This window comes from Aethalodelphis obliquidens, unplaced genomic scaffold (assembly GCF_003676395.1).
Source record: "Aethalodelphis obliquidens isolate GAN/ISIS:26980383/991018 unplaced genomic scaffold, ASM367639v1 scaffold54, whole genome shotgun sequence".
Classification (NCBI taxonomy): domain Eukaryota; kingdom Metazoa; phylum Chordata; class Mammalia; order Artiodactyla; family Delphinidae; genus Aethalodelphis; species Aethalodelphis obliquidens.
This window is the reverse complement of record NW_020837998.1, coordinates 3,351,097-3,377,656: the sequence shown is the minus strand read 5'-3', so window position 1 is coordinate 3,377,656 and position 26,560 is coordinate 3,351,097.

The window sequence follows — 26,560 nt, the reverse complement described above, 5'->3', positions numbered from 1 at the left end:
AACCCCACTAGATCCTGGTACATGATCCTTTTAATGTGCTGTTGGATTCTGTTTGCTGGTATTTTGTTGAGGGTTTTTGCATCTATATTCATCAGTGATATTGGCCTGTAGTTTTCTTTCTTTGTGACATCTTTGTTTGGTTTTGCTATCAGGGTGATGGTGGTGTCATAGAATGGGTTTGGGAATGTTCCTCCCTCTGCTATATTATGGAAGAGTTTGAGAAGAATAGGTGTTAGCTCTTCTCTGAAAGTTTTATAGAATTCTCCAGTGAAGCCATCTGTCCTGTGCTTTTGTTGGAAGATTTTTTTTTATCACAGTCTCAATTTCAGTGCTTGTGATTGGTCGGTTTATATTTTCTATTTCTTCCTGGTTCAGTCTTGGAAGGTTTTGCTTATCTAAGGATATTTCCATTTCTTCTAGGTTGTCCAATGTATTGGCATATAGTTTCTTGTAGTAATCTCTCTTGATCCTTTTTATTTCTGCAGTGTCAGTTGTTACTTCTTTTTCATTTATAATTCTATTCATTTGAGTCTTTTCCTGTTTTTTACTTCATGAGTCTGGCTAGTGGTTTATCAGTTTTCTTTATATTCTCACAGAACCAGCATTTAGATATATTGATCTTTGCTATTGTTTCCTTCATTTATTTTTCATTTATTTCTGATCTGATATTTATGATTTTTTTCCTTCTACTAATCTTGGTTTTTATTTATTTATTTTTTTGGTTCTTCTTTCTCTAATGGTTTTAGCTATAAGGTTGCATTGTTTATTTGGGATATTTCTTGTTTCTTCAGGTAGGATTGAATTGCTATAACCTTCCCTCTTAGAATTGCTTTTACTGCATCCCATAGGTTTTGGGTCTTCGTGTTTTCATTGTCATTTGCTTCTAGGTATTTTTTGATTTACTCTTTGATTGTTTCAGTGATCTCTTTGTTATTTGATAGTGAGCTGTTTAGGCTCCATGTGTTTGTATTTTTTATAGATATTTTTCTGTAATTTATATGTAGTCTCTTAACATTGTGGTCATAATAGATACTTGACATCATTTCAGTTTTCTTAAATTTACCAAGGCTTGATTTGTGACCCAAGATATGATCTATCCTGGAGAGTGTTCCATGAACACTTGAGAAGAAAGTGTATTCTGTGGTTTTGGGATAGAATTTCCTATAAATATCAATTAAGTCCATCTTGCTTAATGTATCATTTAAAGCTTGTGTTTCCTTATTTATTTTCATTTTGGATGATCTGTCCAATGGTGAAAGTGGGGTGTTAAAGTCCCCTACTATTTTTGTGTTACTGTTGATTTCACCTTTTATGGCTGTTAGCATTTGCCTTACGTACTGAGGTGCTCTTATGTTGGATGCATAAATATTTAAAGTTGTTATATCTTCTTGGATTGATTCCTTGAACGTTAGGTACTGTCCTTCCTTGTCTCTTGTAATTTTTTTAATTTTAATGTCTATTTTGTCTGGTATGAGTATTGCTACTCCAGCTATCTTTAATTTCCATTTAAGTGGAATGTCTATTTCGATCCCTTCACTTTCGGTCTGTACGTGTCCTTAGGTCTGAAATGTGTTTCTTGTAGACAGCATATATATGGGTCTTGTTATTGTCTCCATTCAACTAATCTATTTTTTTTGCTTGAAGCATTTAATCCATTTACATTTAAGGTAATTATTGATATGTATGATCCTATTACAATTATCTTAATGTTTGGATGTGTTATTGTAAGTCTTTTCCAACTCTTCTGTTTCTTGTCTAGAGAAGTTCCTTTAGCATTTATTGTAATGCTGGTTTGGTGGTGTTGAATTCTCTTAGCTTTTGCTTGTCTGTAAAGTTTTTAATTTGTCCCTGAAAACTGAATGAGATCCTTGCTGGGTAGAGTAATCTTGGTTGTAGTTTTTTCCCTTTCATCACTTTAAATATGTCCTGCCACTCCCTTCTGGCCTGCAGAGTTGCTGATGAAAGATCAGCTGTTAACATTATGTGGATTCCCTTGTATGTTCTTTGTTGTTTTTCCCTTGCTGCTTTTAATATTTTCTCTTGTACTTAGTTTTTGATAGCATGATTAATATGAGTCTTGTCGTGTTTCTCCTTGGAGTTATCCTGTATGGGACTCTCTGCACTTCCTGGACTAGGCAAACTATTTTTTTCCCATATTAAGGAAGTTTTCAACTATAATCTCTTCAAATATTTTCTCCATACCTTTCTTTTTCTCTTCTTCTACTGGGACTGCTATAATTCATATGTTGGTGCATTTAATGTTGTCCCAGAGGTCTGTAAGACTGTCCTCAATTATTTTTATTCTTTTTTCTTTATTCTGCACTGCAGTAGTTATTTCCATCATTTTATCTTCCAGGTCACTTCTCTGTTCTTCTGCCTCAGTTATTCTGCTATTGATTTCTTCTAGAGAATTTTTAATTTCATTTATTGTGTTGTTCATCACTGTTTGTTTGCTTTTTAGTTCTTCTAGGTCCTTGTTAATTGTTTCTTGTATTTTCTCCATTCTATTTACAAGATTTTGGATCATCTTCCTATCATTATTTTGAATACTTTTCCAGGTAGACTGCCTATTTCCTCTTCATTTATTTGGTCTGGTGGGTTTTTACCTTGCTCCTTCACCTGATGTGTTTTTCTATGTCTTCTCATTTTGCTTAAGTTATTGTGTTTGGGGTCTCATTTTCACAGGCTGCAGGTTCATAGTTCCTGTTGTTTTAGGTGTCTGCCCCAGTGGCTAAAGTTATTTCAGTGAGTTGTGTAGGCTTCCTAGTGAAGGGGACTTGTGCATGTGTTCTGGTGAATGAGGCTGGATATTGTATTCTTGGTGCACAAGACCACATTTGGTGGTGTGTTTTGGGGTGTCTGTGACCTTCTTATGATTTAGCAGCCTCTCTGCTAGGTGGGTTTGTGTTCCTCTCTTGCTAGATGTTTGGCATAGGGTGTCCAGCACTGTAGCTTGCTGTTCACTGAGTGGAGCTGAGTCTTAATGTTGAGACGGAGATCTCTGGGAGAGCTTTTCCCATTTGCTATTACGTGGAGCAAGGATGTCTCTGGTGGACCAACGTCCTGAACTCAGCTCTCCCACCTCAGAGACACAGGCCTGACTCCCGGCTGCAGAACCAAGAATCTTTTGGGAAGTCTGAGGGGTTCTGCCAGCATCCAGTAGGTGTTCTGTAGGAGTTTTTCCACATATAGATGTATTTCTGATGTATTTGTGGGGAGGAAGTTGATCTCCATATCTTACTCTTCAGTCATCTTGAAGATCTCTCCTCACTCAGATTTGACAGAGAAATTAAAACCTTTACAGATAAGCAAAATTTAAAAGAATTCAGCACAACCAAACCAGCTTTACAACTAATGCTAAGGGAATTTCTCTAGGCAGGAAATACAAGCGAAGGAAAAGATGTAAAAACAAACACATAACAATTAAGAAAATGGTAATATGAACATAGATATTGATAATTATCTTAAATGTAAATGGATTAAATGCTCCAACCAAAATACATAGACTGGCTGAATGGATACTAAAACAAGACCTGTATATATGCATTCTATTAGAGACCACTTCAGAGCTAGGGACACATACAGACTGAAAGTGATGGGATGGAAAGTTATTCCATGAAAATGGAAATCAAAAGAAAGAGTAGATATTCTCATATCAGAAAATATAGACTTTCAAATAAAGTTTATTACAAGAGACAAAGAAGGACACTACATAATGATCAAAGGATCAATACAAGAAGAAAATATAACAGTTGTAAATATTTATGCACCCAACAGAGGAGCACTTCAATACTTAAGGCAAATGTTAACAGCCAAAGAAAAGGAAATTGAAAGTAAACAATCATAGTAGTGGACTTTATCACTCAACTTTCACCAATGGACAAATGATCCAAAATGAAAATAAATAAGGAAACCCAAGCTTTAAAGGACATTAAACTAGATGGAGTTAATGATATTTATAAGACATTCCATCAAAAAACAACAGAATACACTTTCTTCTCAAGTGCCCATGGAAGATTCTCCAGGATAGATTGTAATGTGGGCCACAAACAAGCCTCAGTCAATTGAAGAAAATTGAAACATTATCAGGTATCTTTTCCAACCACAACACTATGAGACTAGATATCAATTACAGGAAAAAATCTATAAAAAATACAAATATTTGGAGACTAAACAATTCACTATCATAACCAAGAGAGCACTGAAGAAATCAAATAGGAAATCAAAAATACCTAGAAGCAAATGATAATGAAAACACTATGATCCAAAACCTATGGAATGCAACAAAAGTAGTTCTGAGAGGGAAGTTTATAGCAATACAATCCTACCTCAAGAAAGAACAAACAGATCAAATAAACAAAGTAAACCTACATTTAAAGAAATTAGAGGAAAAAGAACAAAAAAAACCCAAAGTTAGCAGAAGGGAACAAATCTTGAAGATCAGATGAGAAATTAATGAAAATAAATGAAGGAAACAATAGCAAAGATCAATAATTCCAAAAGCTTGTCCTTAGAGAAGATAAACAAAATTGATAAACCACTAGCCAGACTCACCAAGAAAAAAGGGAGAAGACAAATCAATAGCATTAGAAATGTAAAAGGGGAAGTAACAATGACACCGCAGAAATACAAAGAATCCTGAGGGATTACTACAAGTAACTCTATTCCAATAAAATAGAAAACCTGGAAGAAATGGACAGAGTCTTAGAAAGGCACAACCTTCCGAGACTGAAATAGGAAGTATGAACACACCAATCACAAGCCCTGAAATTGAGACTGTGATTAAAAATCTTCCAACAAACAGAAGCCCAGGACAGATGGCTTCACAGGCGAATTCTATATAACATTTAAAGAAGAGCTAACACCTATCCTTCTCAAACCCTTCCATAATATAGCAGAGGGAGGAACACTCCCAAACTCATTCTAAGAGGCCACCATAACACTGATACCACAACCAGACAAAAATGTCACAAAAAAAGAAAACTGCATGCCAATACCATTGATGAACATAGATGCAATAATCCTCAACAAAATACTAGCAAACAGAATCCAACACCACACTGAAAGGATCACACACCATGATCAATTGAGGTTTATCCCAGGAATGCAATATACGCAAAGCAATCAATGTGATTCACCATATTAACAAACTGAAAGATAAAAACTATATGATAATCTCAATAGATGCATAAAAATCTTTTGACAAAATCAACACCAAGTTATGATAAAAACTCTCCAGAAAATAGGCAGAGAGGGAACTTACCTCAACATAATAAAGGCCATATATGAAAATCCAACAGCCAACATCATTCTCAATGGTGAAAAACTGAAACTATTTCCACTAAGATAAGGAAAAAGACAAGGATGACCACTCTCAGCACTATTATTCAACATAGTTTTGGAAGTTTTAGCCATAGCAATCAGAGAGGAAAAGGAAATAAAACGAATCCAAATTGGAAAAGAAGAAATAAAGCTGTCACTGTTTTCAGATGACATGGTACTATACATAGAGAATCCTAAAGATGCTACCAGAAAACTACTAGAGCTAGTCAATGAATTTCGTAAAGTAGCATGATACAAAATTAATGCACAGAAATCTCTTGCATTCCTATACATTAATGACGAAATATCTGAAAGAGAAATTAAGGAAACATTCACATTTACTATTGCAACAAAAAGAATATAATATCTAGGTATAAACCTACCTATGGAGGCAAAATCTTATGCAGAAAACTGTAAGACAATGATGAAAGAAACTAAAGATTATGCAAACAGATGGAGAGATATACCATGTTCTTGGATTAGAAGAATCAAACTTGTGAAAATGATTTTACTACCCAATGAAATCTACAGATTCAATGCAATCCCTATCAAAACACCAATTCATTTTTCACAGATCTAGAACAAAATATTTCTCAATTTGTATAGAAATAGAAAGCAACCCGAATAGCCAAAGCAATCCTGAGAAAGAAAAATATAGCTTGAGGAATAAGGCTCCATGTCTTCAGACTATAATACAAAGCTATGGTAATCAAGACTATATCATATGGGCACAGAAACAAAAATATACATCAATGGAAGTGGATAGAAAGCCCAGAGATAAACCAACGCACATATAGTCACCTTATCTTTGGTAAATGAGACAAGAACATACAATAGAGAAAAAAGACAGCTTCTTCAATAAGTGATGCTAGGAAAACAATAGAGCTACATGTATAAGAATGAAATTAGAACACTTCATAACACCTTACATGGAAATCAACTCACAATGAGTTAAAGACCTCAGTGTAAGGCCAGACACTATAAAGCTCTTAGAGGAAAACATAGGAAGAACAGTCTTTGACATAAATCACAGCAAGGTCCTTTGTGACCCACTTCCTAGAGAAATGGTAAAAGAAACAAAAATAAACAAATGGGACCTAATGAAACTTAAAAGATTTGGCACAGCAAAGGAAACCATAAACAAGATGAGAGAACCCTCAGAATAGGAGAAAGTATTTGCAAATGAAACAACTGACAATGGATTTGTCTCCAAAATATACAAGCAAATCATGCAGCTCAATATCAAAAATCAAATAACCCAATCCGAAAATGGGCAGAAGATCTAAATAGATATTTCTCCCAAGAAGCTATACATATTGTCGACAAACATATTAATAGATGGTTAACAACTGACTAATCATTAGAACAATGCAAATCAAAACTCCAATGGAACAGATTTCATTTATCACCTCACATCCATCAGAATGGCCATCATCAAAAAAATCTGCAAGCAGTAAATGCTGGAGAGGGTGTGGAGAAAATTGAACCCTCTTGCACTATTGGTGGGAATGTAAATTGATATAGCCACTATGGAGAACAGTATGGAGGTTCCTTAAAAAAATAGAAATAGAACTACCATATGAACCAGCAATCCCACTAGTGGGTATATACCCTGAGAAAACCATAATTCAAAAAGAGACATGTACCACAATGTTCACTGCAGCACTATTTACACTAGCCAGGACATGGAAGCAACCTAAGTGTCCATTGACAGGTGAATGGATAAAGAAGATGTGGTACATATATATATAATGGAATATTACTCAGCCATAAAAAGAAATGAAATGAAATGAAATTGAGTATTTGTAGTAAGGTGGATGGACCTAGAGTCTATCATACAGAGTGAAGTAAGTCAGAAGGAGGAAAACAAGTACAGTATGCTAACACATATATATGGAATCTAAGGGAAAAAAATGGTTCTGATGAACATAGGGGCAGGACAGGAATAAAGACACAGACATAGAGAGTGGACTTGAGGACGTGGGGAAGGGGAAGGGTAAGCTGGGAGGAAGTGAGAGAGTAGCATTGCCATATATACACTTCTAAATGTAAAATAGATAGCTAGTGGGAAGCGGCTGCATCGCACAGGGTGATAAGCTTGTGCTTTTTGACCAACTAGAGGGGTGGGATAGGGAGGGTGGGAGGGAGACACAAGAAGGAGGTGATATGTGGATATATGCATACATATAGCTGATTCCCTTTGTTATATAGCAGAAACTAACACAACAGTGTAAAGCAATTATACTCAAATAAATATGTTTTAAAAAAAGTAATATTACTCAGTTGTAATATAAAGTGGGGAAATTTTGGATGCAAATTTAAATTGTATAATTATAGACTAATTTAGTTCTAACTAATTTTATTATAATTCTAACTAATTTAAACATACATCAAAAAGAATAATGATCCCCAAATATTTTTACTTCTAGATTGGTAGTATTGTACTTGAGCCTATATCTCTTGATGTTTTGTATGGTGAGAAAGGGATTTAAATGTCAGGAGAGGATGATGGCTGATTTTAAAATTTGTAAGATCCATTTAAACCTGAGAGCATATGATTATACGATTTCCTGGAAAAACAAAAAACAAAAAAAACAAAAAACAATTCTCACCTATGAACTTGTCTGACATAGGTCCATGACCAGAGCCCCAAGCAGTTGTTTGTTCACCCAGAAATAAATAAAATTATAAGATTTAAAATGCCAACTAGCTCAGCTACTAATAAATAAACAAATAAATAAATAAGACCCTACATAGCTCCCTAGCTTCTTCTGCAATGTGAGGCTACAATGAGAAATCTGTAACCCAGAAGAGGGCCTTCCAGCCACCAGAACTGTGAGAAATAAATGTCTTTTTTGTATAAGCTACCAAGTTAGTTTTATTTTATTTTATATATATATATAATCCAAATAGGCTAAGATAGAAAATTAATACCAAGAAGAATTATAATAAATACCAATGCTATAATAAATAACTAAATATATGGAAATAGATTTGGAACTGGGTAATATGTAGAGGGTAGAAGAACTTTGAGATGCACACTAGAAAAAGCCTTCAAAGCCCTGAATGGACCATTAAAAGTAATTCTGGTGAGAGCTCAGAAAGAGAAGAGAGTTCTAGATAAAGCATCAATCTTCTTAGAGAATATCTAAGTGGTTGTGAACACAATGTTGATAGAAATATGTATTGGAAAGATCATTCTGATGAGCTCTCAGACAGAAATGAAGAACAAGTTATTGGAAACTGGAGGAAAGGTAAACCTTGTTAAAAAGTGGCAAAGTGCTTGGCTGAACAGTGTTCCTCTCCTAGCATTTTGTGGGGAGTAGCACTTATAAGCAATGTAATTGTTAATTGTCTGGAAAATATCTAAGCAAGGTTTTGAACGAGTGGCTTGATTTCTCTTGAATACTAATAGTAAAATGGGAGAAGAGAGACATGATTTAAAGATGGAATCATTGGAGGACATCAAAATGATGGAGTAGGAGGATGCAGAGTTTACCTCTCCCCACAAACACATCAAAAATACATTTACATGTGGAGTAATTCTCACTGATAACAAACTGGAGACTGGCAGAAAGACTCTTCTACAACCATGGTTGCAAAGAAAGATCCCCATGGAGTCAGATAGAAGGGGAGGAGAAGCAATCATGTTGGGACCTGCACCCTTCGGAGGGACCACAGAAAAAAAGGGGGGTATATCATGAGCTTGTAGATATTCCCTGGGCAGTGAGGGGTTCAAACCACATATTGGGCACCCCAGCCTTATGGTCTGACACAAGGAAGATGAGTCCCCTTAGCTGGTTTGAAAACCAGTCGGACTTACAGGAAGGCTGTAAGAAACCTAAACTCCACTTCTGAAGAGCACACACATGCTTGCTTACTCCTGGGAACAAGGTGGGGGAAGAAAACTGAAAGTGCCTAGGGCTCAGGCCATTTTCCTGCAACAATACCAGTGCATTCTCTGCCCCTAGCCAGTGCCCTCCCTGGCCCTTCTAGGTCTCATGCAGCTTCCCACTAGGGATAAGGCTGCTGGTGCCAAGGAAGATGCACACCTGGGGGACACAGAGCTGGGTTGGACCTGGCACTGCATCTGAATGTGGCAAGAGTGAACATTACTGGTGCTCACAGAGGAGGTAGATTGGGAGCTGTCTGGAACTCTTACTGATGTACTGAGACTGTCCCAGAACATGTCCCAGTCCACACTGAATGCCTGCCTCAGCCCCTCTGTCTTCAAAACTGCTCCCCCTCTGGGGTAAAGGTGCCATTACTAGGATGGGGGAGAATGCACACTTGGAGGGAATAAAACCAACTCAGCCCTGACACTCAGGGCTTCTGCTCCAGCACCTTGGGACTTGACCTCACCCCCAACAGGCCAGTGATGGCCATTTAGCATAGGAGAAGCCCTGGCTCACACCAGGCTCTGGCTATAGCACCTCCATCTCCAAGGTGATATCATCGAGGTGATATCTGCCAGCAGATTCTGGGGGAAGAGATGACACAGACCCACTTTTGATCCAGCTCTCCCACAAAAGCCACTAGAAACACAAACTATATAGAGACACTCTCACGCAAGTACACCTCTTCAAGACCAGGATAGGTAACAGTTTCACTTAATTTTATAGAGACAGAGAAAGTTAAAAAAATGAGAAGGCAGAGGAATTTGTTTCAATGAAAGAACAAGAAAAAAAAACCTGAAAAAATAACTAATAAAAGATATAGATAATTTACCAGGTGGAGTTCAAAGCATTAGTAATAAGAATGTTAACTGAACTTGGGAAAAGAATAGATGAACAGAGTGAGAATTTTTGCAAGGAACTAGAAAATATTTTTTAAAAAAACAGAGCTGCAGAATACAATAACTGAAATAAAAACACATTAGAAGGAGTTAACAGCATACTAAATGGTACAGAAGAACACATAAGTGATCAGGAAGTTAGAATAATGGAAAAAACTCAATCAGAACATCAAAAAGAAAAACAAATTTTGAAAAATGAAGACAGTCTAAGGGACATCTGGAAAAACATCAAGCATAGTAACATTTGCGTTATAGAGTCCCAGAAGGAGAAGAGAGACAGAAAAGGGTATAAAATGTACATGATGAAATTTTGGATAAAAATTTCCCCAAAACTGAAGAAGGAAACAGATATTCAGGTACAGAAATCACAGGGAGTCAAACAAGATGAACCCAAACACACCCACACCAAGACAGTCTCTTCAATAAATGGTGCTTAGAAAACTGGACAGCTACATGTAAAAGAATGAAATTAGAATATTTTCTCATACCACATACAAAAATAAACTCAAAATGGATTAAATAACTAAATGTAAGACAAGCAACCATAAAATCCTAGAATAAAACATAGGAAGAACACTCTTTGACATAAATTATAGGCAATATTTATTTGAATCTCTCTCTTAAAGCAAAGGAAACAAAAGCAAAACTAAACAGTTGGGACCTAGTTAAACTTAAGAGGTTTTGTACATAAAAAGAAGCCTTCATAAAACAAAAAGACAACTTAATGAATGGGAGAAAATATTTGCAAGTGATATGACTGATAAGGGGTTAATATCCAAAATATATAAATAACTCATACAACTCAACATGGAACAATCTTATTTTTAAAATGGGGCTTCCCTGGTGGCACAGTGGTTGAGAGTCCGCCTGCTGATGTAGGGGACATGGGTTCATACCCCGGTCCGGGAAGATTTCGCATGCCGCGGAGTGGCTAGGCCTGTGAGCCATGGCCGCTGAGCCTGCGTGTCCAGAGCCTGTATTCCGCAACAGGAGAGGCCATGGCAGTGAGAGGCCTGCGCACAGAAAAAAAAAAAAAAGGGGGCAGAAGACTTGAATAGACATTTTTCCAAACAAGACTTACAGATGGTCAACAGGCACATGAAAAGATGCTCAACTTTGCTAATCTTCGGGGAAATGCAAATCAAAACTACAGTGAGATATTACCTAACACCAGTCAGAATGGCTATCATCAAGAAGACCAAAAATAACAAATTTTGGTGAGGATATGGAGAAAAGGGAACCCTAGTACAGTGTTGGTGGAAATGTATATTGCTGCAGCCACTGTGGAAAACATTATGGAGCTTCCTCAAAAAAATTAAAATAGAACTACCATATGATCCAGCAATTCCACTCCTAGATATATGTCCAGAAAAAATGAACACTAATTTGGAAAGATATATGCACTCCAATGTTCATAGCAGCATTATTTACAATTGTTAAGATATGGAAGCAGCCTAAGTGCCCATCAACAGATGACTAAATAAAGAAGATGTGGTATATATATAAAATAGAATATTGATCAGCCATTAAAAAAAGAAATTTTGCCATTTGCAACAATATAGATGAATTTAGGGGGTATTGTGCTTAGTGAAATAAGTCAGGCAGAGAAAGACAAATACTGTGTTATCACTTATATGTGGAATCTAAAACAAATAAATGAATATGATAAAATAGAAACAAACTTACAGATATAGAGAACAAACTAGTGGTTACCAATGAAAGGGAAGGCAGGGAAGGGAAAGATAGGGGTAGGGCATTAAGAGATACAAACTACTATGTATAAAATAAATAAGTTACGAGATATATTGTGCAGCACAGGAAATATATCCTATATTTTATAATAATTTTAAATGAAGTATAATCTATAAAAATATTGAATCACTATGCTGTACATTTGAAACCAATATAATATTGTAGTCAACCATACTTCAAAAATAATCCACTGAAACATTAAACAAAAAGATACAATTGTTAATCAGAGACGAAGTATAACTTAAAGATTTAGAAAAGCATAAACCTATACATTGTGAAAAGAATAAAAATCCTTGTTCAGGAGAAAACACAAAGAGGGTGGCCAAATATGATAAGGACATAAGTATGAATTGACCACCTCAGCAGAAGCACCTTTTCATCAAAACAATTGGGAGATTAGTCAACCATATAATAAGAAACCAACATCTATTGTCCAAGAAAATGGAGGAATGACCACAAAGTATTTTGAGGATGATATGGCTGCCCTACCCATCACAGGACCAGTATGCGAGGGCCTGGAGTGCTAAATGATTTCAAAGAAAGGGTCTCTGCTGTAGGTGCCTCCTCACAATGTGAGCTCCACTCCCTGAATTCTTGTACCACACCCCTCTGGCCACCTCAGACTGGGTCCAGCTGTGTGTGCTGCATCCAGAAAAGCAAGGGAGTATGTGGTTGCCTCCACTTAGATTTTGTGGGATAGAGCCACCTAGAGACATGAGTGCATAACAAAGGCAGAGGGTCACTTCAGGGGTGAGGCTACAGCATATAGCCCCCACTAGGGCAATGCCCAGCAGAGCCATGGGAACAGGGTTGCCCCTATGACCCAAGACTGGTAGAGCCACTGGGCATTCAATTCCAGCCCCAGAGAGCTTCAGGCAAAACTTTTACCCTTGAGAGCTGTAGCATGCATATATCCAGCAGACCCACAGAGGGAGGGTTTCCCTGAGCCTTGGGGCCCAATCCCCACCACAGTGGGTCTTAAATGTGGGGCATCCAATCAAGGAAGATTGTTCTTGAGCCTTGTTTGCCTGCGAAGTTTCAGACTTACTTTGTATCTCTTACTCCTTTTTCTCTTTTCTATTGGGTTGGCCAAAAATTTTGTTCATGTTTTCCATAAGACGTTACGGAAAACCCTGAACAAACTTTTTGGCCAACCCAGTATTTCTCTATTTAGGAATGATAGTGTGAATCCTTTGCTTGTCCCACATATTAATTTGGAAGCATGTAACATATTTGATTTCACAAGTTCACAGCTGGAGAGCAAGTTACCTTAGAATGAATCATACCTTGAGTCTTACTCTTATCTCATTTAGATAATATTTAGATAAGACTTTGGACTTTAGACTTTTGAGTTGATTCTGGAAATAATTAAGACAATTTAGATGGACTGATTGTATTTTGCATGTGGGAAGGACATGAATTTTGGGGGGCCAGAGACATAATGCTATGGTCTGAATGTTTGTTTTCCCCTGATATTCATATATTAAAATCTTCATCCCTGAGATATTAGGAAGTAGAGGGCCTTTGGAGCTGATTACATTATGAGGGCAAAGTCCACATGATTGGGATTAGTGACCTTATAAACGAGGTCCTACAGAGCTTCCCGTTTCTCTCTGCCATGTGAGGATACAATGACAAGTCTATGACCTGGAAGAGGTGCCTTACGAGACCATATTGGCACCCTGATCTCAGACTTGGCCTCCAGAACTGTGGGAAATAAATTTCTGTTGTTTATTAGCTATCCAGTCTGCGGTGTTTTGTTATAGCAGCTCTAACAGGTAAAGACACTAAGTTTCATTGATTTTCAGTGTATATTGATAGAACATGTTTGCTACAGATGACCTGACAGAGATTGCCTAGAAGTTCTATGTTCCACTTCTCAATTACCAGTATCTGACTGGTCTATCTTACATCAGGAGATTGGGACCTTGATTCCCACTGCCTTCTCAGCAAGAGCTGCAAACACACTTTCTGAAGTGTGCACAGGGATAGGCTCTCCAAGAATGGTGTGTGGGATCAGGATGAAATAATTTCTGAAGCAAATGATTAATATCTTAAATACAGACCAACATTAAAAATAATGCTGGGTAAAAACATTTAGTAATAGGATAAAGGAAATTTCACTCTGCAGCTTGCCTCTGGAAAGTTTGCTGCTGCACCCTCCTTAAATAAAGGAGATGCACTGACACCCAGATTTCAATGAAAAACACTTTTGACCGCTAGCTGAGGGAAACCTTCAGCCAATATCATGAGACCTACACTGTCTTGGTATTAAATATGTATTTATTCTATATAGAAAGCAATTTACTAAAACTCCAAGCCCCACTTACCCCAGACCTATAGCTAGCAGTGTTTCAAAGTAGAGAAAATGTGTTTACTTTCTTCATTTTCTCATTTTTGCTATTCCCTATTAAAAGAGATTCCTATGGAGAGAGTTATTAATGCCCAGCTATCTTCCTTAGCTCCATAGCAAATAAATTTTGCTGTGAAAAATTATCATGTTACTATGTGGCATAATTTATTTTTTCTTGAAATTAGGCACTTACATAACTGTTAATTTTATGGACTCTTCATTTGAAGCAATTGTGGTCAAAGATTGCAATCTGCAATTTATCCACCTCAAAATTTTAACTTACTTTTATTTTATTTCTCCTAGTAAATATTTTTCTTATATGGCAATTGGAGTCATATTTTTATGTTTTTATTATTGATAATGATGGCTACAAATGTGCATATACAAATTCTGTCAGGGATAAATTGATACAATAGCAAAAAATTAATAAATTAAGAAAAACTTTATGTAAGTGAGGTAAGAGTATGAAGATGGGTAGGGAAGAGAGGGATCACTTTGATTTTGTCTTATGATATTAAGGTGTTGCAGCTGAAACAGCAACAGAAATTGAGCTTCTTGTTCACTAGACCAATCTTTCAATAGGAATTCCTTAATAAAGAGCTTTCCAGGGGAAAAGTTTCCCCTGTATTTATCTCATTTTCTTATTTTTTCCTCTTCCTTGTTCCCCACATCTCTGCAAAACAGAATGTGATTATAGTATTTAACCACATGGAGAAAACAAATTGCAGTTGACATTAGACTTATTTTCCTTGCTTTGAAACCAGCTTAGTTTTAATTGCTTTTATACTTTCCCCATGTGAAATGGAACCAAGAAAATAATTGATCTGCTACAAGAGACAATGACCTTGGTTAAGTATGTAATTCATATTATTTAGATGAAGTGGGTCATCAAAAGCACAGCTATTTGTGTTTTTTTTTTAAAAATATATCCTTAGTAATTTTCTCTTAATATCTTTCATTCACCTAAATTCCAAAACAGTTAAACTATGTTGCTCTCTTGGATTAGTTCTACATCCCTAGGATACATATAGCCTGCTTAGGATTACTTTTGCCTCTATTTTTGAGGATACAAAATGCTATGTCTTACTTCTCTCTGAAAGTTTTTTAAATGACAGATGATTTGTTCCTATATCTGCTCTAGTGTATAAATTTTAACTGGTCAGCTTCTTTTATGTTTTCAGCTTTCAATCTTGCTTTTAATGGCACTTCTTTTGAAAAATCTTTTGAAACATTGCAACTTTAGATTGCTTTGTGATTTCATAAGGGTTTGAGGGTGTTTTAATAAGTGCCTTTGCCATAGTCTCTTCAAATCAGTCCATTTCTTGCTCAAGTTTTATTCACAGCAGTAGTCCCAGCACTAGGGATAAGGCCTTTCAGATATCTGTTTCAGACAAGTAGTCAAGCATGATAGAAGAAATAAAGAAAGGAAGGAAGAAATGAACAAAGGGAGGAAGGAAGGAAGGAAGGAAGGAAGGAAGGAAGGAAGGAAAGCAAAGGAGAGAGGAAGGCGGAGAAAGAGAAAGGAGGAGAGAAATACAAAAAGCATGACTTGGTAACCTATTGTATATCTGATGGGATATGAGAAAAGATGGAACACAAGATAAGATAGAGAATTATGAAATTTTTAGGAACAGGAAAAGTAGAGAGATACCAGAAATAGAGATGATTTACAAAGGGAAATTATGCAATTCATTTTATACATTTTGAGTAAATAATTTATCTTAATTGATAAATGTTACTTAAAATATGCATTTAATATAATGCATTACATTTCGAACAACAAATGAAATCCAGATGTCTGCTTTGCAATGGAGCTCACTAATAAAGCAAATTATAGAGAGTTGACCAATAGGACAACATAGTAGTTTCCTGAATTCCCCTCATTCCATGGATGTACTAAATATACTGCTACACCTGCAGCAATTCTCTCTGAAAAGAAAATCCAGAAACTAGCTGGGTGATTCCTGCACATTGGTTGAGTGAGAAAATACCCAGTCTGAAACAGATAGGAAACACTGAAACTCACTCTCATCAGAAACCCCACTCTTGGCATGGCACCATAGAATCAAGAGGGAAATCCCAACACCCAGCTTCTCTCTGAGGAGTATAGAGTTTGGACCACACATCCAGTTCCCCAACATTTAAGACTCCCATCCAAGGAACAGGCCTCCAAAACACCTACCTCTCTAAAAGCCAAGAGTGACCCCCACGAGACCCACAAGACTATAACAAACAAAAAAGCAGTTCTTCACAGGCAGGACACAGCTGTGCCCCAGGAATCAATGCAGAAGGAACAGACAAAAATACTCATCTCCAAGGCTTTTACTGGAAGTGGTCTAACTGCATAATTCTCTAGCTGCTGCCTGAGGTTCAAGCTTCTAATTTAGCACATATGTAGGTGTTGGTTGTAAATCTCCCTGGAGACTGAGAAAGCCAATGGACACTTTCCCAATATCCTCTGTCTGGTCTTCTATAACAATAAAACCAAGTCACCAGCATCTTCCTTGAAGGAGCTTATACACATATCTGTCTCCCCAGTTTTTGCAGATGTCACGAGATGTGTCCCCAGATCAGCTGGTTCTGGTAGCCAACGGGGCTTCTATTTATAAGTCCCACAGGACTGTAGAAAACAAAGAAGCAGTTCTTTTTTTATTATTACTTTTTTATTGAAAACCTCACTGAATTCTAATGGTCCACCTTTACAATAAACAAATACAGTAATAGTAACTCACAGTAAAATAAAATATATTTCTGATAGCCGTTATTTTTCTGTTAGGGACAGTTGTAATGTTTTGTTTTGTTTTTTTGTCACAAGAACAGGAATGTACCTATACAAAGGCTCAAAATAGGCCAACTTTTAAGCAAACGGTGATGATTCATAAAAGACTATGGATATAACATGTAACTAGTTGATACAAATCTAATAGGATTTGTTAAAAATCAGTCACATTTAATAACATACCTGAAGTGTTCTTGTATATATCATGTGAAGAAAAGAAGACTTTATCATTGTCCTAAAAAGTGGGTTAGTTCATAGACAATCTGACAAGTTACCATAAGAAGTTTTTCCTGAGGCATAAGAAAATGCATCATTATTCTTCTTGAACCTTTTCAGTTCAAGATTTTCCACTCAATAAAATAGCTGAGGATCTGAAACTGAGAAAATATATGTGAAGTACAAAATGCTTGTGAAACATTTTTTTTTCATCATCAGATGGTATTAATAAACTCATGACCAAATTGCCTGCTCAGGATGCAATTCTAATGGGAGAAAATTCTCTGTACAGGAGCCTATTTTGTCTTCAATGCTATGCTCATGGTTGCCTAACACAGGCAAACAGTTTTCTCCCAATTTTTTCGTAATTTAATCTTCCTATTAGCAAAAGAGGTAACCAGTCTCCATGGACCAAAGGGGCTAGAGTCATAGGAAGGGGATTTCCTCTTTATATATATATATATATATATATATATATATATATATATATATATATTTTTAGAAGACGTTGGGGGTAGGACTTTATTAATTGATTTATTTACTTATGCTGTGTTGGGTCTTCGTTCTGTGTGAGGGCTTTCTCTAGTTGTGGTAAGCAGGGGCCATTCTTCATCACGGTGCGTGGGCCTCTTACTATCGCGGCCTTTCTTGTTGTGGAGCACAGGCTGCAGACGCGCAGGCTCAGCAGTTGTGGCTCACGGGACGAGTTGCTCCGCGGCATGTGGGATCCTCGCAGACCAGGATTCAAATCCGTGTCCCCTGCATTAGCAGGCAGATTCTCAACCACTGCATCACCAGGGAAGCCCTTAATATATATATATTTTTTATTTTGATGTTTGGAACACTTTTTTTTTTTAACATCATTATTGGGATATAATTGCTTTACAATGCTGTGTTAGTTTTTGCATTATAACAAAGTGAATAATTTATACATATACATATGTTCGCATATCTCTTCCCTCTTGCGTCTCCCTCCCCCCCACCCTCCCTATGCCACCCCTCCAGGCGGTCACAAAGCACCAAGCTGATGTCCGTGCTATGAGGCTGCTTCCCACTAGCTATCTACCTTACGTTTGGTAGTGCATATAAGTCCATGCCTCTCTCTCGCTTTGTCACAGCTCACCGCTCCCCCTCCCCATATCCTCAAGTCTGTTCTCCAGTAGGTCTGTATCTTTATTCCTGTCTTACCCCTAGGTTCTTCATGACATTTTTTTTCTAAAATTCCATATATATGTGTTAGCATATGATATTTGTCTTTCTCTTTCTGACTTACTTCACTCTGTATGACAGACTCTAGGTCTATCCACCTCATTACAAATAGCTCAAATTCGTTTCTTTTTATGACTGACTAATATTCCATTGTATATATGTGGCACATCTTCTTTATTCATTCATCCGATGATGGACACTTAGGTTGTTTCCATCTCTGGGCTATTGTAAATAGAGCTGCAATGAACATTTTGGTACATGACTCTTTTGGAATTATGGTTTTCTCAGGGTATATGTCCAGTAGTGGGATTGCTGGGTCATATGGTAGTTCTATTTGTACTTCTTTAAGGAACCTCCATACTGTTCTCCATAGTGGCTACGCAAATTCACATTCCCACCAGCAGTGCAAGAGGGCTCCCTTTTCTCCACACCCTCTCCAGCATTTATTGTTTCTAGATTTTTTGATGATAGCCATTCTGACTGGAGTGAGAAGATATCTCATTGTAGTTTTGATTTGCATTTCTCTAATGATTAATGATGTTGAGCATTCTTTCATGTGTTTGTTGGCAGTCTGTATATCTTCTTTGGAGAAATGTCTATTTAGGTTTCTGCCCATTTTTGGATTGGGTTGTTTGTTTCTTTGTTATTGAGCTGCATGAGCTGCTTGTAAATTTTGAAGATTAATCCTTTGTCAGTTGTTTCATTTGCAAATATTTTCTCCCAATCTGAGGGTTGTCTTTTGGTCTTGTTTATGGTTTCCTTTGCTGTGCAAAAGCTTTGAAGTTTCATTAGGTCCCATTTGTTTATTTTTGATTTATTTCCATTTCTCTAGGAGGTTGGTCAAAAACGATCTTGCTGTGATTTATGTCATAGAGTGTTCTGCCTATGATTTCCTCTAAGAGTTTGGTAGTTTCTGTCCTTACATTTAGCTCTTTTATCCATTTTGAGCTTACTTTTGTGTATGGTGTTAGGGAGTGATCTAATCTCATACTTTTACATGTACCTATCCAGTTTTCTGAGCAGCAATTATTGAAGAGGCTCTCCTTTCTCCACTGTACATTCCTGCCTCCTTTATCAAAGATAAGGTGACCATATGTGCGTGAGTTTATCTCTGGGCTTTCTATACTGTTCCATTGATCTATCTTTCTGTTTTTGTGCCAGTACCATACTGTCTTGATTACTGTAGTTTTTTAGTATAGTCTGAAGTCAGGGGGCCTAATTCCTCCAGCTCCGTTTTTCATTGTCAAGATTGCTTTGGCTATTCGGGGTCTTTTGTGTTTGCATACAAATTGTGAAATCTTTTGTTCTAGTTCTGTGAAAAATGCCGGTGGTAGTTTGATAGGGATTGCATTGAATCTATATATTGCCTTGGTTAGTAGAGTCATTTTCACAATGTTGATTCTTCCAATCAAATAACATAGTATATCTCTCCATCATTTATATCATCTTTAATTTCTTTCATCAGTATCTTATAATTTTCTGCATACAGGTCTTTTGTCTCCTTAGGTAGGTTTATTCCTAGATATTTTATTCTTTCAGTTGCCATGGTAAATGGGAGTCATTTCTTGATTTCACTTTCAGATTTTTCATCATTAGTGTATAGGAATTCCAGAGTATTCTGTGCATTAACTTTGTATCCTTCTACTTTACCAAATTCATTGATTAGCTCTAGTAGTTTTCTGGTAGCATCTTTAGGATTCTCTATGTATAATATCATGTCACCTGCAAAGAGTGACAGCTTTACTTATTCTTTTTCAATTTGGATTCCTTTTATTTCCTTTTCTTCTCTGATTATTGTGGCTCAGACTTCTAAAACTATGTTGAATAAGATTGGTGAGAGTGGGCGACCTTGTCTTGTTCCTGATCTCCGTGGAAATGCTTTCAGTTTTTCACCATTGAGAATGATGTTGGCTGTGGGTTTGACATATATGCCCTTTATTATGTTGAGGAAAGTTCCTCTATGCCTACTTTCTGGAGGGTTTTTTTTATCATAAATGGGTGTTGAATTTTGTCAAAAGCTTTCTCTGCATCTATTGAGATGATCATATGGTTTTTCTTCTTCAATTTATTAATATGGTTTAACACATTGATTGATTTGCGTGTATTAAAGAATCCTTGCATTCCTGGAATAAACCTCACTTGATCATGGTGTATGATCCTTTTACTGTGCTGTTGGATTCTGTTTGCTGGTATTATGTTGAGGATTTTTGCATCTATGTTCATCAGTGATATTGGTCTGTAGTTTTCTTACTTTGTGACATCCTTGTCTGGTTTTGGTATCAAGGTGATGGTGGCCTCGTAGAATGAATTTGGGAGTGTTCCTCCCTCTGCTATATTTTGGAAGAGGTTGAGAAGGATACATGATAGTTCTTCTCTAAATGTTTGATAGAATTTGCCTGTGAAGCCATCTGGTCCTGGGCTTTTGTTTGTTGGAAGATTTTTAATCACAGTTTCAATTTCAATGCTTGTGATTGATCTGTCATATTTTCTATTTCTTCCTGATTCAGTCTTGGCAGGTTGTGCATTTCTAAGAATTTCTCCATTTCTTTCAGGTTGTCCATTTTATTGGCATAGAGTTGCTTGTAGTAATCTCTCATGATCTTTTGTATTTCTGCAGTGTCAGTTGGTACTTCTCCTTTTTCATTTATAATTCTATTGATTTGAGTCTTTGCCCTTTTTTTCTTGATGAGTCTGGCTAATGGTTTATCTATTTTGTTTATCTTCTCAAAGAACCAGCTTTTAGTTTTACTGATCTTTGCTATTGTTTCCTTCATTTCTTTTTCATTTATTTCTGATCTGATTTTGATGATTTCTTTCCTTCTGCTAAATTTGAGGGTTTTGTTCTTTCTCAAATTGCTTTAGGTGCAAGGTTATGTTGTTTAATCGCGATGTTTCCTGTTTCTTAAGATGGGCTTGTATTGCTAAAAACTTCCCTCTTAGAAGTGCTTTTGCTTCATCCCATAGGTTTTGGGTTGTCGTGTCTCCATTGTCATTTGTTTCTAGGTATTTTTTGATTTCCTCTTTGATTTCTTCAGTGACCACTTCGTTATTAAGTAGTGTATTGTTTAGCGTCCATGTGTTTGTATTTTTTACAGATCTTTTTCTGTAATTGATATCTAGTTTCATAGAGTAGTGGTCGGAAAAGATACTTGATAAAATTTCAATTTTCTTAAATTTACTGAGGCTTGATTTGTGCCCCAAGATATGATCTATCCTGGAGAATGTTCCATGAGCACTTGACATGAAAGTGTATTCTGTTGTTTTTGGATGGAATGTCCTATAAATATCAATTAAGTCCATCTTGTTTAATGTATCATTTAAAGCTTGTGTTTCCTTATTTATTTTCATTTTGGATGATCTGTCCATGGGTGAAAGTGGGGTGTTTAAGTCCCCTACTATGAATATGTTACTGTTGATTTCCCCTTTTATGGCTGTCAGTGTTTGCCTTATGTATTGAGGTGCTCCTATGTTGGGTGCATAAATATTTACAATTGTTATATCTTCTTCTTGGATCGATCCCTTGTTCATTATGTACTGTCCTTCTTTGTCTCTTCTAATAGTCTTTATCTTAAAGTCTATTTTGTCTGATATGAGAATTGCTACTCCAGCTTTCTTTTGGTTTCCAATTGCATGGAATATATTTTTACATCCCCTTACTTTCAGTCTGTATGTGTTCCTAGGTCTGAAGTGGGTTTCTTGTAGACAGCATATATTTGGGTCTTGTTTTTGTATCCATTCAGCCAATCTGTGTCGTTTGGTGGGAGCATTTAGTCCATTCACATTTAAGGTAATTATCGATATGTATGTTCCTATTCCCATTTTCTAAATTGTTTTGGGTTCAATATTGTAGGTCTTTTCCTTGTCTTGTGTTTCTTGCCTAGAGAAGTTCATTTAGCATTTGTTTTAAGCTGTTTTGGTGGTGCTGAACTCTCAGCTTTTGCTTGTCTGTAAAGGTTTTAGTATCTCCATCAAATCTGAATGAGATCCTTGCTGGGTAGAGTAATCTTGGTTGCAGGTTTTCCTCCTTCATCACTTTCAGTATGTCCTGTCACTCCCTTCTGGCTTGCAGAGTTTCTGATGAAAGATCAGCTGTTAACCTTATGGGGATTCCCTTGTGTATTATTTTTTGTTTTTCCCTTGCTGCTTTTAATATGCTTTCTTTGTATTTAATTTTTGAGTTTGATTAATATGTGTCTTGGCATATTTCTCCTTGGATTTATCCTGTATGGGACCCTCTGTGCTTCCAGGATTTGATTACCTATTTCATTTCCCATATATAGGTATTTTTCAACTATAATCTCTTCAAATATTTTCTCAGTCCCTTTCTTTTTCTCTTCTTCTTCTGGAACCCCTATAATTCGAATGTTGGTGCATTTAATGTGCCAGAGCTCCCTGAGACTGTTCTCAGTTCTCTTCTGTGCTTTTAGCCAGTGCTCATGCCTGTCTCTGAAGTTCCTTTAAACAGCGCTCTTAATCCCCTCTCCTCGTGCACCAGGAAACAAAGAGGGAAGAAAAAGTCTCTTGCCTCTTTGGCAGCTCCACACCTTTCCCTGGACACCCTCCAGGCCCGCGTGGTGCACTAACGCCTTAAGGCTGTGTTCACGCCGCCAACCCCAGTCCTCTCCCTGCTCGCAGCCCCACCCGCCCCGGTGGGTGAGCAGACAAGCCTCTAGGGCTGGTGAGTGCAGGTCGGCACCTATCCTCTGTGCGGGAATCTCCCTGCTTTGCCCTCCGTACCCCTGTTGCTGTGCTCTCCTCTGTGGCTCCGAAGCTCCCCAGCTCCGCCACCCACAGTCTCTGCCCGCGAAGGGGCTTCCTAGTGTGTGGAAACTTTTCCTCCTTCAGAGTTCCCTCCCACTGGTGCAGGTCCCGTCCCTACTCTTTTGTCTCTGTTTTTTCTTTCTTTCTTTTGCCCTAACCAGGTACGTGGGGGGTTTCTTGCCTTTTGGGAGGTCTGAGGTCTTCTGCCAGCATTCAGTAGGTGTTCTGTAGGAGTTGTTCCACGTGTAGATATATTTCTGGTGTATCTGTGGGGAGCAAGGTAATCTCCACATCTTACTCTTCTGCCATCTTCCCCTCGTCCCCACCCCCTTGCTGCTTTTAATACGCTTTCTCTGTATTTAATTTTTGACAGTTTGATTAATATGTGTCTTGGCGTATTTCTCCTTGTATTTATCCTGTATGGGACTCTCTGTGCTTCCTGGACTTGATTAACTATTTCCTTTCCCATATTAGGGAAGTTTCCAACAATAATCTCTTCAAATATTTTCTCAGCCCCTTTCTTTTTCTCTTCTTCTCCTGGAACCCCTATAATTCGAATGTTGGTGTGTTTAATGTTGTCACTGAGGTCTCTGAGACTGTCCTCAGTTCTTTGCATTCTTTTTTCTTTATTCTGCTCTGCAGTAGTTATTTCCACTATTTTATCTTCCAGGTCACTTATTCGTTTTTCTGCCTCAGTTATTCTGCTATTGATCCCATCTAGAGTATTTTTCATTTCATTTATTGTGTTGTTCATTGTTGTTTGTTTCATCTTTAGTTCTTCTAGGTCCTTGTTATATGTTTCTTGCATTTTGTCTATTGTATTTCCAAGATTTTGGATCATTTTTACTATCATTATTCTGAATTCTTTTTCAGGTAGACTTCCTATTTCCTCTTCATTTTTAGGTCTGTTGGGTTTTTATCTTGCTCCTTCATCTGTGGTGTGTTTTTCTGTATTCTCATTTTGCTTATCTTACTGTGTTTGGGGTTTCCTTTTTCAGGCTGCAGGTACGTAGTTCCCGTAGTTTTTGGTGTCTGTCCTCAGTGGCTAAGGTTGGTTCAGTGGGTTGTGTAGTCTTCCTGGTGGAGGGGACTAGTGCCTGTGTTCTGGTGGATGAGGCTTTATCTTGTCTCTCTAGTGGGCAGGTTCACGTCTGGTGGTGTGTTTTAGGGGTGTTTGTGGACTTATTGTGATTTTAGTCAGCCTCTCGGCTAATGGGTGGGGTTGTGCTCCTGTTTTGCTAGTTTTATTTGCACACGGTGTCCAGCACTGTAGCTTGCTGGTCGTTGTGTGAAGCTGGGTGCTGGCATTGAGATGGAGATCTCTGGGAGCTTTTCACCATTTGACATTATGTGGAGCTGGGAGGTGTCTTGTTCACCAGTGTCCTGAAGTTGGCTCTCCCACCTCAGAGGCACAGCACTGACTCCTGGCTGCAGCACCAAGAGAATTTAATCCACATGGCTCAGAATAAAAGGGAGAAAAAGTAGAGAGAAAGAATTCGTAGAGGAAGCAAGCAAGAAAGAAACAAAGAAAGAAAGGAAGGAAGGAAGGAAGAAAGAAAGAAAGAAGAAAAGAAGGAAAGGAGGAAAGAAAGAAAGAAAGAAAGAAAGGAGGGAGGGAGGGATGGAGGGAGGGATGGCGGGAGGAAGGAAGGAAGGAAGGAAGGAGGGAAGGAAGGAAAAAAGAAAGAAGGAAAGAAGATAAAGTAAAATACAATAGAGTAAAATATAATAAAGTTATTAAATTAAAAAAAAATTATTAAGAAAAATAAGCAGACGGATAGAACCTTAGGAAAAACTGTGGAAACAAAGGTATAAAGACAAAATCTCATACAGAAGCACACATACACACTCACAAAAAGAGGAAAAGGGGAAAAATCATAATTCTTGCTCTCAAAGTCCACCTCCTCAATTTGGGATGATTTATTATCTAATGGAGGGAAGGAAGGAAGGAAGGAAGGAAAGAAAGAAAGAAAGAAAGAAAGAAAGAAAGAAAGAAAGAAAGAAAGAAAGAAAGAAAGAAAGAAAGAAAGAAAGAAAAGAAAGGAAGAAGATAAAGTAAAATAAAGTTATTAAAATTAAAATTAATTATTAAGAAAAAAATTAAAAAACAAAACGGACTGATAGAACCCTAGGACAAATCATGGAAGCAAAGCTATACAGACAAAATCTCACACAGAAGCAACACATACACACTCACAAAAAGAGGAAAAGGGGAAAAAATCCTAAGTCTTGCTCTCAAAGTCCAACTCCTCAATATGGGATGATTCACTGTCTATTCATGTATTCCATAGATGCAGGGTACATCAAGTTGATTGTGGAGCTATAATGCGTTGCTTCTGGGGCTGCTGGGAGAGATTTCCCTTTCACTTCTTTGTTCTCACATCTCCCAGGGGCTCAGATTTGGATTTGGCCTTGCCTCTGCCTGTAGGTCGCTGGAGGGCCTCTGTTTTTCCGATCAGACAGGACGGGGTTAAAGGAGCCGCTGATTCGGGGGCTCTGGCTCACTCAGATCGGGGGAGGGAGGGGCACGGAGTGCGGGGTGAGCCGGCGGCGGCGAGGCTGGCGTGATGTTGCACCAGCCTGTGGCTTGCCATGTGTTCTCCTGGGGTAGTTGTCCCTGGATCCCGGGAACCTGGCAGTGGCGTGCTGCACAGCCTCCCCAGAAGGGTGGTGTGGATAGTGACCTGTGCTCGCACACAGGCTTCTTGGTGGCAGCAGCAGCCTTAGTGTCTCCTGCCCGTCTCTGGGGCCCATACTTTTAGCCGGGGCTCTCGCCCTTCTCTGGAGCTCCTTTAAGCAGCCCTCTTAATCCCCTGTCCTCGCGCACCAGGAAACAAAGAGGGAAGAAAAAGTCTCTTGCCTCTTCGGCAGTTCCAGACCTTTTCCTGGACTTCCTCCCGGCTAGCTGTGGTGCACTAACCCCTTCATGCTGTGTTCACTCCGCCAACCCCTGTCCTCTCCCTTTGCTCCGACCAAAGCCCGAGCCTCAGTTCGCAGCCCCGCCCGCCCCGGTGGGTGAGCAGACAAGCCTCTCGGGCTGGTGAGTGCCAGTCGGCACCGATCCTCTGTGCAGGAATCTTCCCACTTTGCCCTCCACACCCCTCTTGCTGTGCTCCTTTCCAGAGCCCCGAAGCTCCCTCCATCCGCCACACGCAGTCTCTGCCTGCAAAGGGGCTTCCTAGTGTGTGGAAACTTTTCCTCCTTCACAGCTCCCTCCCACTGGTGCAGGTCTCGTCCCTATTCTTTTGTCTCTGTTTTTTGTTTTTTTCTTTTGCCCTACCCAGGTACGTGGGTAGTTTCTTGCCTTTTGGGAGGTCTGACGTCCTCTGCCAGCGTTCAGTAGGTGTTCTGTAGGAGTTCTTCCACGTGTAGA